Consider the following 12020-nt stretch of genomic DNA (forward strand, 5'->3'; position numbering starts at 1 on the left):
GTTTTTGGTTATTTATTTTACCTTATACACAAGTCTTTACCCTGGAAAGGATGTTCCTTAACATATTTCACAGGAAAACAGTTGCAGTTTCGTTTTTGAACGTTTTATTGTGAGCCTGTAAAATTGGCTTAATACCTCTGACCACGTTGTTGACAGCAGTGACCTGGGGGTCAGAAATGCTTCCTGGGGCGATCCCCATGCTGTCCCCATGTAATTTGAGCACTGTCACTATCGTTTTGTGCACTTTTTAGGCTTTCCACAGACTGCCGGGGGTGCTGCCGCAAAAATGCTCGGGTCTCCCATAGACTAACATTGGGCTCGTTGCTCGGGTCGAGCACCCGAGTATCACGGTGAGCTCGGCCCGAGCTTCGAGCACCCAAGCATTTTAGTGCTCGCTCAACACTAATATTTATCAATCAGCAGTAATTTAAAAGCTCATGTACACAGGCAGACCGCGCTTAACGATGCAGACTGATGAACATTAATAGATAGTTTTGTTTGCAAAAGCTGTCATTGTTCTCAGCAGTGGAATCCTTAGCAGAAAATTCACCTTAAGATCTAAAAAACGTCCATGCAAAGGTTGTTAAGTGTTAGCATGGCTGATGTAGGACAGTTTGTTTCCTACCAGTTTCAGTAAGGAGGTCTCACATCTCAGCTCCTAGCTTCCCGTGAGGAGCTGCCCACTTACTAAAGACTATGATACTTTTCCAGCAACGGACCACCATTTTTGTCAATATTATTATTGTGTTTAATTAGTGATTTACTTGTTATGTTTTATATAGTTCTGCTAACTTGTCAGTATGTGCACTAGATTCACTTGTAAAATGTCCAGCATTCTACTAATCTGTATCTCAGGATATCTGTATCTCAGGAGTATCTAACCATTGTTCCAACAGCCAATAATCTCATTATGTGTTTGTAGATTGTACACACAGTGGAGCCGTCACCACAGAGGGTCTTACATGCAGTCTCAGATGAAGGCTTCTAGAATATATTTCATTGTTTTAGCTAACAGTGAATGTTTAAGGGGGAGGGGTGATTACTTCTTACGTGGGAGTGGACTGATCCCAGTGGAAGAAAGGAGAGACATGTTTTAGAAAAAATTATGTGGAAGGATTGAAGGAACAAGATGGAGACCGTGGACTTGGAAGGATGGATGGATAAACATGTTACCATTATGGATTATGTCGGTTCGATTTAAACTTTCTTAAAAGGACTGTTGCTACTTGATACCTGAGCTTTCATCATTTTATCTGCCGTCTAGAGGATCATGAACTGTGGCTACAGACTATACTGGCTGGAGATACGAAATCTGTGGGCCAACCAAAAGTTGGGAGACAGTGAGTATGGCCTTATACAAAGCCAGTGGAACTTCTGAACCCAGATTGGGAACTTGAGGACTGAGAGAACAGTATTTTGGCCATTTACTTGGAATTGCTTTATTACCATGGCTGTGATCAATAAAATATTGTTGCATCGTTAACCTGCCTAAGTGATTACTTACAACCCACAACCTCAGATCATTACATTTCCATCCCAGATTCTATTATCTGAACAATTATCACCAAGGCAAAACCCCAGATGTGCATCATGGCCATAGTGCAATGGTGCACCAAGCCTAATAACTAGCTATAATGGCCAAATTTACAGCTTATAAAGTTTAAAAACGTTCAGTGTCTTGAAAAAGTATTTAAACCCTGTGAACTTTTCCACATTTTTTTTCACGTTACCTAAACAGACTTAAATTTATTTTATTAGGATTTTATGTGATATACCAGCACAAAGCAAATATTTGTGAAGAGTAAAGCAAATGATACATGGTTTTCAAATTGTTTTAAAAATATAAATTTGAAAATTTTGAAGTGCATTTGTTTTCAGCCCCCCTGTTGTCACATATCCCTAAATAAAATCTTGAGTTATCAATTCCCTCCAGAAGTCACATAATTAGTAAATTGAGTCCACCTGGGTGTTATTTCTTCTCAGTATAACTACAGCTGTTCTGTGAAAGCCTCAGAGGTTTGTATGAGAACATTAGGGATCAAACAGCATCAAGAAAACCAGGAAACACACCAAACAGGTCAGGAATAAAGTTGTGGAGAGGAGTAAAGCAGGGTTAGGTAATAAAAACATTAGCCCAAGTTCTGAACATCTCACAGAGATGCTCCAGTCAAATGAGACCAAACTAGAACTTTTCAGGCTAAATGCAGAACGCTATGTGTGGCGGAAAACTAACACTGCACGTCACTCTGAAAACACCATCCTCACCGTCAAAGGGTGGTGGCAGCATCATGCTGTCGGTATGCTTTTCTTCAGCAGTAACACTGAAGCTTGTCAAAGTTGATGGGAAGATGGATGGAGCTAAATAAAGGGCAATCATGGAGGAAAACCTGTTAGAGGCTGCAAAAGACTTGAAACTGAGGCGTAGGCTCACCTTCCAGGAGAACAACGACCCTAAACATACTGCCAGAGTTACATTGGAATGGTTAGATGAAAGCATATGCATGTGTGTGAAAGGCCCAGTCAAAGTCCAGACCTAAATTCCATTGAGAATCTGTGGCAAAACTTGAAAATTGCTGTTCACAGATGTTTCCTGTTTAGGCTCACCTGGTGAAGTGGACCCACTAAGCCCCTAGTCCAGGTCGGTACAAGGTCCCCGAGCGTTGGTGCAGCTGGCAGGATGAGATGTGGGGAGCGAGGACAAGACACCCTCAGGAATTTGGGAACTACAGGATGGATGCAGCACAGTCAGCAGTGCAGCAGGGACAGAAGAAAGTAACATTGTGCACAGGAGGAGGAGAGGAACAAACTAAAGTCTAGGATAACAATCCGAAGACACAGGTGTGTATCCTAATGGGCCTATAAGGCCTAGGGACATGATATCATACGCCGGGCAACCTGAAAAGCCCACGTGGAACACAACAGAAGACAGCGGACCAATGTGAAGGTAGCAGAGCCCGGAGCCGAGACAGGTGTGTAACACTCTCCATCTAATCTCACTGAGCTAGAGCTAGTTTGCAAAGAAGAATGGGCAAAAATGTCAGCCTCTTGATGTAAAAAGCTGGTAGAGACATACTGTAATAGACTTGCAGCAGTACTTGCAGCGAAAGGTGATCCTACAAAGTATTGACTCGGGGGGCTGAATACAAATGCAAGTCAAAATTTTCACATTTAATATTTTTTAAATAATTAGAAAACCATGTATAATTTCCATTACAGTTCACAAATACTTGCTTCTTTGCGTTTGGCATATCACATAAAATCCAAATAAAAAACATTTAATTTTGTGGGTGTAGCGTGAGAAAAATGTGGAAAAGTTCACCGGGTATGAATACATTTTTAAGGCGCTATATTAGAACTGACAATACAAAATTAGATTTTTGTTCAGAACTCACTGATCATAAAAAAATATTTCATTATTTATGTAATTCTACACAGGAAGCTGCAACAACATGTATAATTCCTACAAGAGGTGGATTTACTCATAAATGTGTGTTGTACTCCCCCTGGTGGAGAGGTTTGCATTGTCGATATGAAGAATCATAGTTTGGCCACGGCCCCACTTTCTGTATTTGGTCATTATTCGGTCAGTATTTTTTCTCAGGAGTGGGAGCCAAAACCAGGTGAGGAACAATCAGAGAAAAGGTATAATGGAAACAAGTCACCAATTCTGTATTTATCACCCACTTCTGGTTTTGGCTACCACTCCTGAAAAAATTACTGACCAAATACTGATAGTGGGGCCCTGGCTTAAGTCTGTAAGTGCTACTAGATACTGTGTGCAACTCACTGAACAGCCAGCATAGCACTTAAATCACCTATAGATTTTTGAATGATGGTTTTAGTTAAGTACTTTGAACCAAAATCATGTGTGGATCCAAATCGACTGGTACTTCTCTCCCTGATAGCCACTTCTGTGCTCTGTTCAAAATACTTCAACTCATACAAACCTGCATAAAAAACTAATGTATAATTCCAGACTAATCATCTGTGTGTCCATATTTTATGTCCGTGTGACAACCGTGTGTGATCAGTTTTCATACATCTACATTAAAAAAATGCACATTATTAAATAAAGTTCCCTAGGTTTGTAATAGAAATACATCCGTAATAAACTAATGCCACGTAGATTACGTCACTTGCGGGGGTGGGGCTGGTCTCTGTTAGCTGGGTCTTCTCCTTACAATGTACACTGACAGTGCGCTTTCTGGCTGGCTTGACAATTCTCATCAGAGCTAACGAGGAAGTGCACTGTCACTGTGCACTGAGAAGAATAGTGCACAGTAAGAAAGGAGCTTGTAATGAGCATACATTGGAATTGACAACCAACAGATGCTCAGTAGAGTAGGGACTAGCCCAGCCCCTGAAGTGGATGTCACTGATGACCACAGCCTCTGCTCCCTGTTGGCAACCAAATTGAGCATGCCAGCATGCACTGGGGGCTCTCAAATGAAGCATCAAAGAAGAAGTAGGTAGAAAAAAAAATGAAATAAAATAAAGCCGTTAGAATAGTGAGGGAACGACAGGGACTTTTTAATTAAAGTATATTAGAAAAGAGATTAGATTATGACATTAAATAGATAGACATTTAGGATTAAAAAAAATATATTTCAAACCACCCCTTTAACCTTTTTTCCCCAAAACCCCTCGTAAACCTTACAGATGAATGCCTAAAGAGGCAACGGAGATGATAACATTTTGGAGTCTTGTGCTGCATATGTGGCTAATTAAGGAGATATTTTTCAGATATTTTGTACAGTACCCAATTTACCACATAGTCATGTTATGGATATGGCCATTGGGTAAATAATGATAATGTACAGGGTATAACCTGAAATAGACCCACCATAATAAGCGAAATACTAGTAAAACTAGAAGTAAAACTACTACTTCTTATTATACCTCTAAATCAGGGCCTGCAATGCTATTCTGTACGGCCCCCAACAACCTGATCATAGACATGCTTGCTTGGCTCTGTTGGCTATGGTTCACTATGTGCCCCTCTCTGGACCTCCCAAATATTCGCAGAATGGTGGTTTCCTGACCCATGTAGCACTCCAGAAGGAGGTAATGATGTGAAGAGGTGGCCATACATGAATATGGCTCTCTTCAATGTAATAAGGAGTGACACACATTTTCGGAATTCACATTAAAGGGAACCTGTCATGTCACCAAATGCTATTAACCTGCAGATATATGGTTAGTCTACAGATTAAAAGAGTTATAATGCTGTCTGTCTGCTGTACTGAAAGCAGGGCCATAAGGAAAAAACAAAGTTTATTCCTCCCGAGATCCGCTGGCTTTCAGTCATGCGGGTGTGAAAGGAGCGGGCATGTATCATCACTCACAGCATTGTGAGTTGCAGATGTAAGCAAGTCCCGACACTTTAATTAACAGCTCGCTCTGCACACATGCACTGTAGGGCAAGCTGTCAATCAAAGGGCCAGGGTATGATTACAGCCACCGCTCACTGTGTACTGAGCTACTGACTGTAGTTGTACCTTGCACACCTCTATGACTGAAAGCTGGTGGCTGTCAGGAGGAATCAGGTTTCTTCCGGTAGCCTTGCCTTCAGTGAGTCGACGGACATAATTGTAATGCTATTAATCTGCAGATTAACCATATATCTGCAGGTTGATAGTGTTTGGTGAGATGAAAGGTTCCCTTTAAGTACAGTACCATGGTCTCTTCCTTTCTAGAAATATAGATCTGTGAAAATATCGAACCACACTTCGATAACATCTGAGTGTGGTCCAATTTTCATAGGCCGTCACACAGGAGAAGGTGGATAAACTTTATTTTTCTCCATGTACAATAAAGATCAAATGACACTCGGACCACATTCTGATCAAAAAAATCAGTTAGTTTTTCTCATTTGTGAGGAAAAAAGGGACGTCTGAATGAGGCTTTAACCGCTTTGCCCCAAAGCATGTTTTCACCTTCCTGACTAGGCCAATTTTTTCAATTCTGACCAGTGTCACTTTATGTGGTAATGAAGAAACAAAGGGGTGGGGTGGAGAAGCGCTGTGCTTGTGTGAACCTGTTTAATTGATGGAATACATATGCAGATACCAAATGGATGCTCACCCTGATGGGTTGTGCAGACCGCACAACCCGGGTTTAGAGGCCTCTGGTGTTTAAAGTGTTACCGCCACGTCCACTGTGTCTCCTCTAAAACCGCTGCCGGAGCTTCCGATCACGTGGCTCCGAGTGTAGATCACGCGGGCGGTGACATCATCACAGGTCCTAGTTGCTGAAAGTGCATCCAGTTCCCTGCAGCTCCGAGCCACAATTCCCAGTGGGAAAGATAAGAAAATTTGCAAAGTATTGTGGTCAATTCGGGAGCCGGACACTGAATTAAGGACCTGGGACAGATTACTTAAAAGAAACAAACCTCTTTATTTAGACACTCTTATGCCCACGACGCGTTTCTGCAGTGGTCTGCTGCCTTCATCAGGTGTAATTAACCATTCTAAACACTGCACCCCTCAAACTGCTCAAAACCACATTCAAGAGGTTTATTAGCCCTTCAGGTGCTTCACATGAATTAAAGCAAAGTGGAGGGAAAAAAATGAAAATTGTACTTTTTCCCACACAAAATGTTACTTTAGCCCCAAATTTTGCATTTTCACAAGAGTAATAGGAGAAATTGCACCATATAAGTTACTGTGCAAATTCTCCTGAGCACACCGAAACTCCATATGTGATGGGAATACTACAATTTGGGCACACGGCAGGGCTCAGAAGCAAGAAGCACCATTTGACTTTTGGAAAGCAAACTTGGCTTGAATTGATAGCAGATGCCATGTCGTGTTTGAAGAGCTCCTGATGTGCCTAAAAAGTGGAAATCTCTACAAGAGGCCCCATTTTGCAAATTAGACCCTCAAGGAATTTATTTAGATGTGTTGTGAGCACTTTGTGGTGCTTCACAGAATTTTTACAAGTTGACTAGTGAAAATAAAAAAATCACATTTTCCCCACAAAAGCTTTGTTTTATGTCCCCAAGGGTAACAGGAGAAAATGGACCACAGAATTTGTTGTTCAAGTTTTCCTGAGTACGCCGATACCCCATATGCAGTGGAAAACTACTGTATGGGCACACAGCAAGGCTCGGAAGAGAAGGAGCACCATTTGACTTTTGGGACGCAAAATTGGCTTGAATTGATAGCAGTTGCATGTTGCGTTTGGAGATCCCCTGATGTGCCTAAACAGTGGAAACCCCCCACAAGTGACCCCATTTTGGAAAGTAGACCCCTCATGGAGTTTATCTAGATGTGGGGTGAGCACATTGAACCCCCTGGTGCTTCATAGAATTTTATGATGTTGAGCCGTGAAAATAAAAAAATCACATTTTTCCCATAAAAATGTTGTTTTAGCCCCAATTTTTTTATTTTCACAAGGGTAACAAGAAAAAATGGACCACAAAATTCGTTGTTCAATTTCTTCTGAGTATGTCGATATCCCATATGTGGTGTAAAACTACTGTTTGGGCGCACGGCAGGGTTTGGAAGGGGAGGAGTAACGTTTTGGAACGCAGACTTTGATGGAATGATCTGCGGGCGTCATGTCATGTTTGGAGAGCCCCTGATGTGACTAAACAGTGGAAACCCCCCACAAGTGACCATATTTTGGAAACTAGAAACCTCAAGGAATTATCTGAAGGCAGTTATACTAATAATAATAATGCTTTTGGTTTTACTGATGCACTAATTAATAAAGTGGTGGTATGTGTAAGATGTGCAGAGTACATCAGATTATAAAAGGGTATTGTGTCAACAGTGTAAAAGCTAATTTTATCAATTCATGGATGTGTGGTACGCTTTGAAGCAATCCTTAATGCAAAGGCCAGGTTTCTCAGGACAGCTTTCATATTGGTAAATTGTGTCCCTTCGTATTCCCCTTTAGAGCATACTCTGCACCTTTTTTGTGATCTTCCCTTCATCGCAGTTTGGGGAACCTCACCAAGAAAATGTTGACCTGGTACTGTAACATGTTGACATGTCTTTCTAGCAATGAGCTCATATTTATGACAGTGTAAATTTCTCCTGCAATGACTTAGTCTGGCCATTAGGGGTCAGCAAGAAACAAGTAAAGGAAAAGCCCGGGAAAAGAGAGATCCAGGAAGTCCAGAGAGAGAAGGCGACGTGCGTCGAATTCTGTTTGACGTTGGAGAGCTTATACAGACTGGAGCCAGACTTTGTCTTCAAGGAGAAGCTGTGCCTTGTGAGTAACTGAGATATGTGACCGGTCACCAACTGTGTAGTCAGTTAGGGAAAGCTAGTTAGTGATTCCAGTGTGCTGAGAACTGCCTGGTGTATATCACTGCTGATGGACTGAGCAGGCTTGATCCAGAGATTGTGAAGGATCTGGTATACTAAGACTGTGCACGTGGATACTACAAAGGAGCCCTGTTGTGAACTACACTTTGAGACTGAGATTGATTCTAATTCCTGCTGACACCTGGATGTGCTGGAGAGCTTGGTGAGAAGGAGAAGCTGATCAAACCCTGTGGCCAGAGATCAGAGTCTAGTTAAAGGTTTAGTTTGTTAACTGTTTGTATATGTATTAAGTCTGAGAGATTTCTCTTTGCTCTTGTAAGAAGAGAAACTGTACACTGTATAGGTAACGCGTTGGTAAAATATATATGAGTGTTCTCTAAGGGGAAAACAAGGGTACCCAGATCTCATTGTATTAGTGTGGGAGGGGGGTGTAAGGTTATATTCCTGGGAGGACCACGTGCCACGTCCGCGGTAACGACCTGGGTAGGCCCTGTACTGAATAAGGGTGGGAGCAGCATAGCCCAGGGGTAGATTGGCTCATCCCCGCGAGATTGGCACTTGGGCTCTCTCGGGCTGCATAACTTGTATTTTGTGTTAGTGGCTGTTGTGGCCCATATTTTGTAGAATTGTTTAACCTTGTCATTTTTGTGACCAGTAAAAAGAAAGTTATTTGCCACTATACAAAGGTCGGAGTCATTCATAGCAGAGCCGTATTCCTCATACACATTCGACCGGCGTTCCGGTCGTTACATCTTGGCGTAGTCGGCAGGATACGGTGCTCGCCATGAATGGTGACAGTAGCGCGGAAGGTGCTGCCGCGTCCGCTGTAGTACTCCAACCCCCTTCTCCCGTTGTGACCGGTAGAGACCGGTTAGTTGGTTGCTCTGCAACGGGCGCTACTTAACCACCTGGCCAAGTTTGATGGGTATAACTTTCTGTTCAGTGATTGGGTAGGCAGGTTGAAGAATGCCATTGCCTTGCACGGTGTCAGCTCTCAGCTGCAACCGGAAGTCGCGCTGAATGCTCTGGAGGGGGATGACCTTAAAGATGTCTTGTTAAAATCCAAGGATAGGCGAAAGACGGTCAACGACATCATCCGGATACTAGGGAAAGCATTTGATCACGTCGCGGCAGCAGGGCAACTATGAGTACAGTTTTTCGCCCGGACCTAGAGAGACGGGGAAAGCCTGATCCAGTATGCTATAGCGCTGGAGGAATTGCATCAAGAGATCAAAAAGAAGTCGCCTGTAACCGTGGGTACTGAAGCCGATGTCGACAGCATTCTTCGGGATCAGTTCATCGAGGGGATATGGAGTGAGGCGCTAAGGAGCGAATTGTTGCTGAAGGCGCGAAATACCCCTGGTGTCACCTATGCCGAAATACAGGAAGAGGTGGTAGCACGGACTTTGGAAGTGAAGCCTGCTCTGCAGTGGAGTAGGCTGCAGGTGGCTAACACCAGAGAGCCGAGACCAAATCCTGTTCAGGCACAGCTGACTGCTTTGCAGAAAACCGTGGAAAATCTGACAGAACAGGTACAACAGATGCAAGTTCGGGTAACGCCTCCGATATGCTCGGTCTTGACAAATCCCTCTATTCCCCTTTATGATCAACCCTCCTATACCTCAGGAAGGACACCGACTGCTCCTAGACCTGAGTCATCCGGAGGTAGGGCAAGAAGACCAATTCAATGTTGGCGATGCCGAGAACTGGGGCATATGCAGCGGTACTGCCCGAGGAGTCTGCCAGCTGAAGTCCCGCCATCGGTAAAAGAGAGGCCCTTGCTGTAGTTGGGCATACAGCAAGGCAGGAACGAAAATCAGCGCCCAATGTCTGTTCCGAGGATCTGATTGCAGAGAGTCCCACGTTGGATGTGCAGTTTGCAGGAAAAAAGGTGGCGTGCTTGGTGGATACCGGATCGGAGGTGACGACCATGCCGATGGAATTTTTCAAGACGCACTTTGAAGAGACTGTCAAAACGGAGTCAGGGCACCTGCTAAGGCTGAAGGCCGCTAATAATGAAGAAATTCCAGTGGCAGGCATCGCTTGGATGAGAGTACAGCTGTGCGGCCAGGAGTTGGGAACCAAGGAGTGGTGCTCGTGAAGACTCAGGCAAGGCCGAATCTCCCGGTGGTTCTGGGAATGAATATCCTGAGAGAACTGGACTCCCTTTTGTTTGAGCGTGATGGTCCGAGATACTGGAAACGAGCAACACCCCACAAAGCCACTCAGAGGGCCCTGCAACAGGTCGTCCGTTCGTGCGGCATTCAAAAGAGTTCGGCTGAAGGAAGAGCAGTGGGAGCGGTGTATGTCCCACGCCGGTCTGCCGTTGTAATCGCTCCGGGTCAAGAGAAGCTTGTGTTGATGCCGGTAGGGACGCACAGGAAACTGAATGGTGTGGAGGTGATTCTAGAACCGGTGGGATGGTCAGAAGATACGGATAGCCCGATGATAGCCCGAACACTGGCCATTGTGCAAGATGGAAGTCTACCAGTGCGGTGTCTGAATCTGCAGAATCATGAGGTGACTCTGGCAGTGGGCACAAAGCTGGCTGACGTGTATGTGTGTGGTGAAGGAGTCATCCCCAAAAGCCAGTTCACACTGAGGGCAGACCGCCGGACCGCCTGGACCCTGTCGATGCAGACGACAGCTGAAGAATCCCCCACGCCTGAGTGGAATGGCAGAAGGATTATGGAAATAATGGGAGTGGATGAGTCCCAGTTGACTCCCGAACAGGCTCGCAGACTGGAGGCTGCGCTGTGGGAATATCAGGCTGCCTTCTCCAGGGGAGATGAAGACTTTGGTTGCACCAAGGCTGTGGAGCACGAGATACCCACGGGAAACGCCCCCCCAATTCGGGAGAGATATCGCCAGATCCCACCGAGTCTTTATCAGGAGGTCAAAGGAATGCTGGCGCAGATGCTGGATAATGGGGTGATCCGGCCCAGTGAAAGTCCTTGGGCCGCACCAGTCGTGCTGGTCCGGAAAAAGGATGGGACCATACGGTTTTGTGTTGATTACCGTAAGCTGAATGCACATACAGTACGTGATTCCTGCCCATTGCCCCGGATCCAGGAATCCCTGTCTGCCCTGGGAAAGGCAAACTACTTCTCCACTCTTGACCTGGCCAGCGGCTACTGGCAGGTGCCCGTGGCAGCTCTAGATTGTCAGAAGACAGCATTCATCTTGCCGATGGGACTGTACGAATTTAATCGAATGCCCTTCGGACTGACTAATGCTCCAGGAACATTTCAGCGGTTAATGGAATACTGCTTGGGCGATTACAATTTCGAGTCCGTGCTGATCTATTTGGATGATGTGATTATATTTGGAGATTTGTTCGACGACCACCTGAAGAAGCTCCAGCAAGTGTTGCACCGATTGAGAGACAATGGACTTAAGATAAAGTCAAAGAAATGTCACTTGTTCCAGACACAGATCGAGTATCTGGGGCATGTAGTGTCTGCTGAGGGTGTGCGAACAGCACAGAGTAAAATAAAGGCCATTCAGGGGTGGCCCCATCCCAAGACCGTGAGAGAAGTATGAGCGTTCCTTGGTTTAGCTAGATACTACCGTCGGTTTGTGAAGGACTTTGCTAAGGTGGCTGAACCACTGAATGAGTTGTTGAGAGGGACGGCACAGGGGCCCAAGAATCAGCCAATTCGATGGACTGACCGACAGCAACAGGCATTTGATCGGGTCAGGGCTGCCCTCGTACAGGCACCTTTATTGGCGTATGCTCGCTTT

The sequence above is a fragment of the Phyllobates terribilis genome, unplaced genomic scaffold (assembly GCF_046119375.1).
Source record: "Phyllobates terribilis strain yellow unplaced genomic scaffold, ASM4611937v1 Scaffold_2__4_contigs__length_985480577, whole genome shotgun sequence".
NCBI lineage: Eukaryota > Metazoa > Chordata > Amphibia > Anura > Dendrobatidae > Phyllobates > Phyllobates terribilis.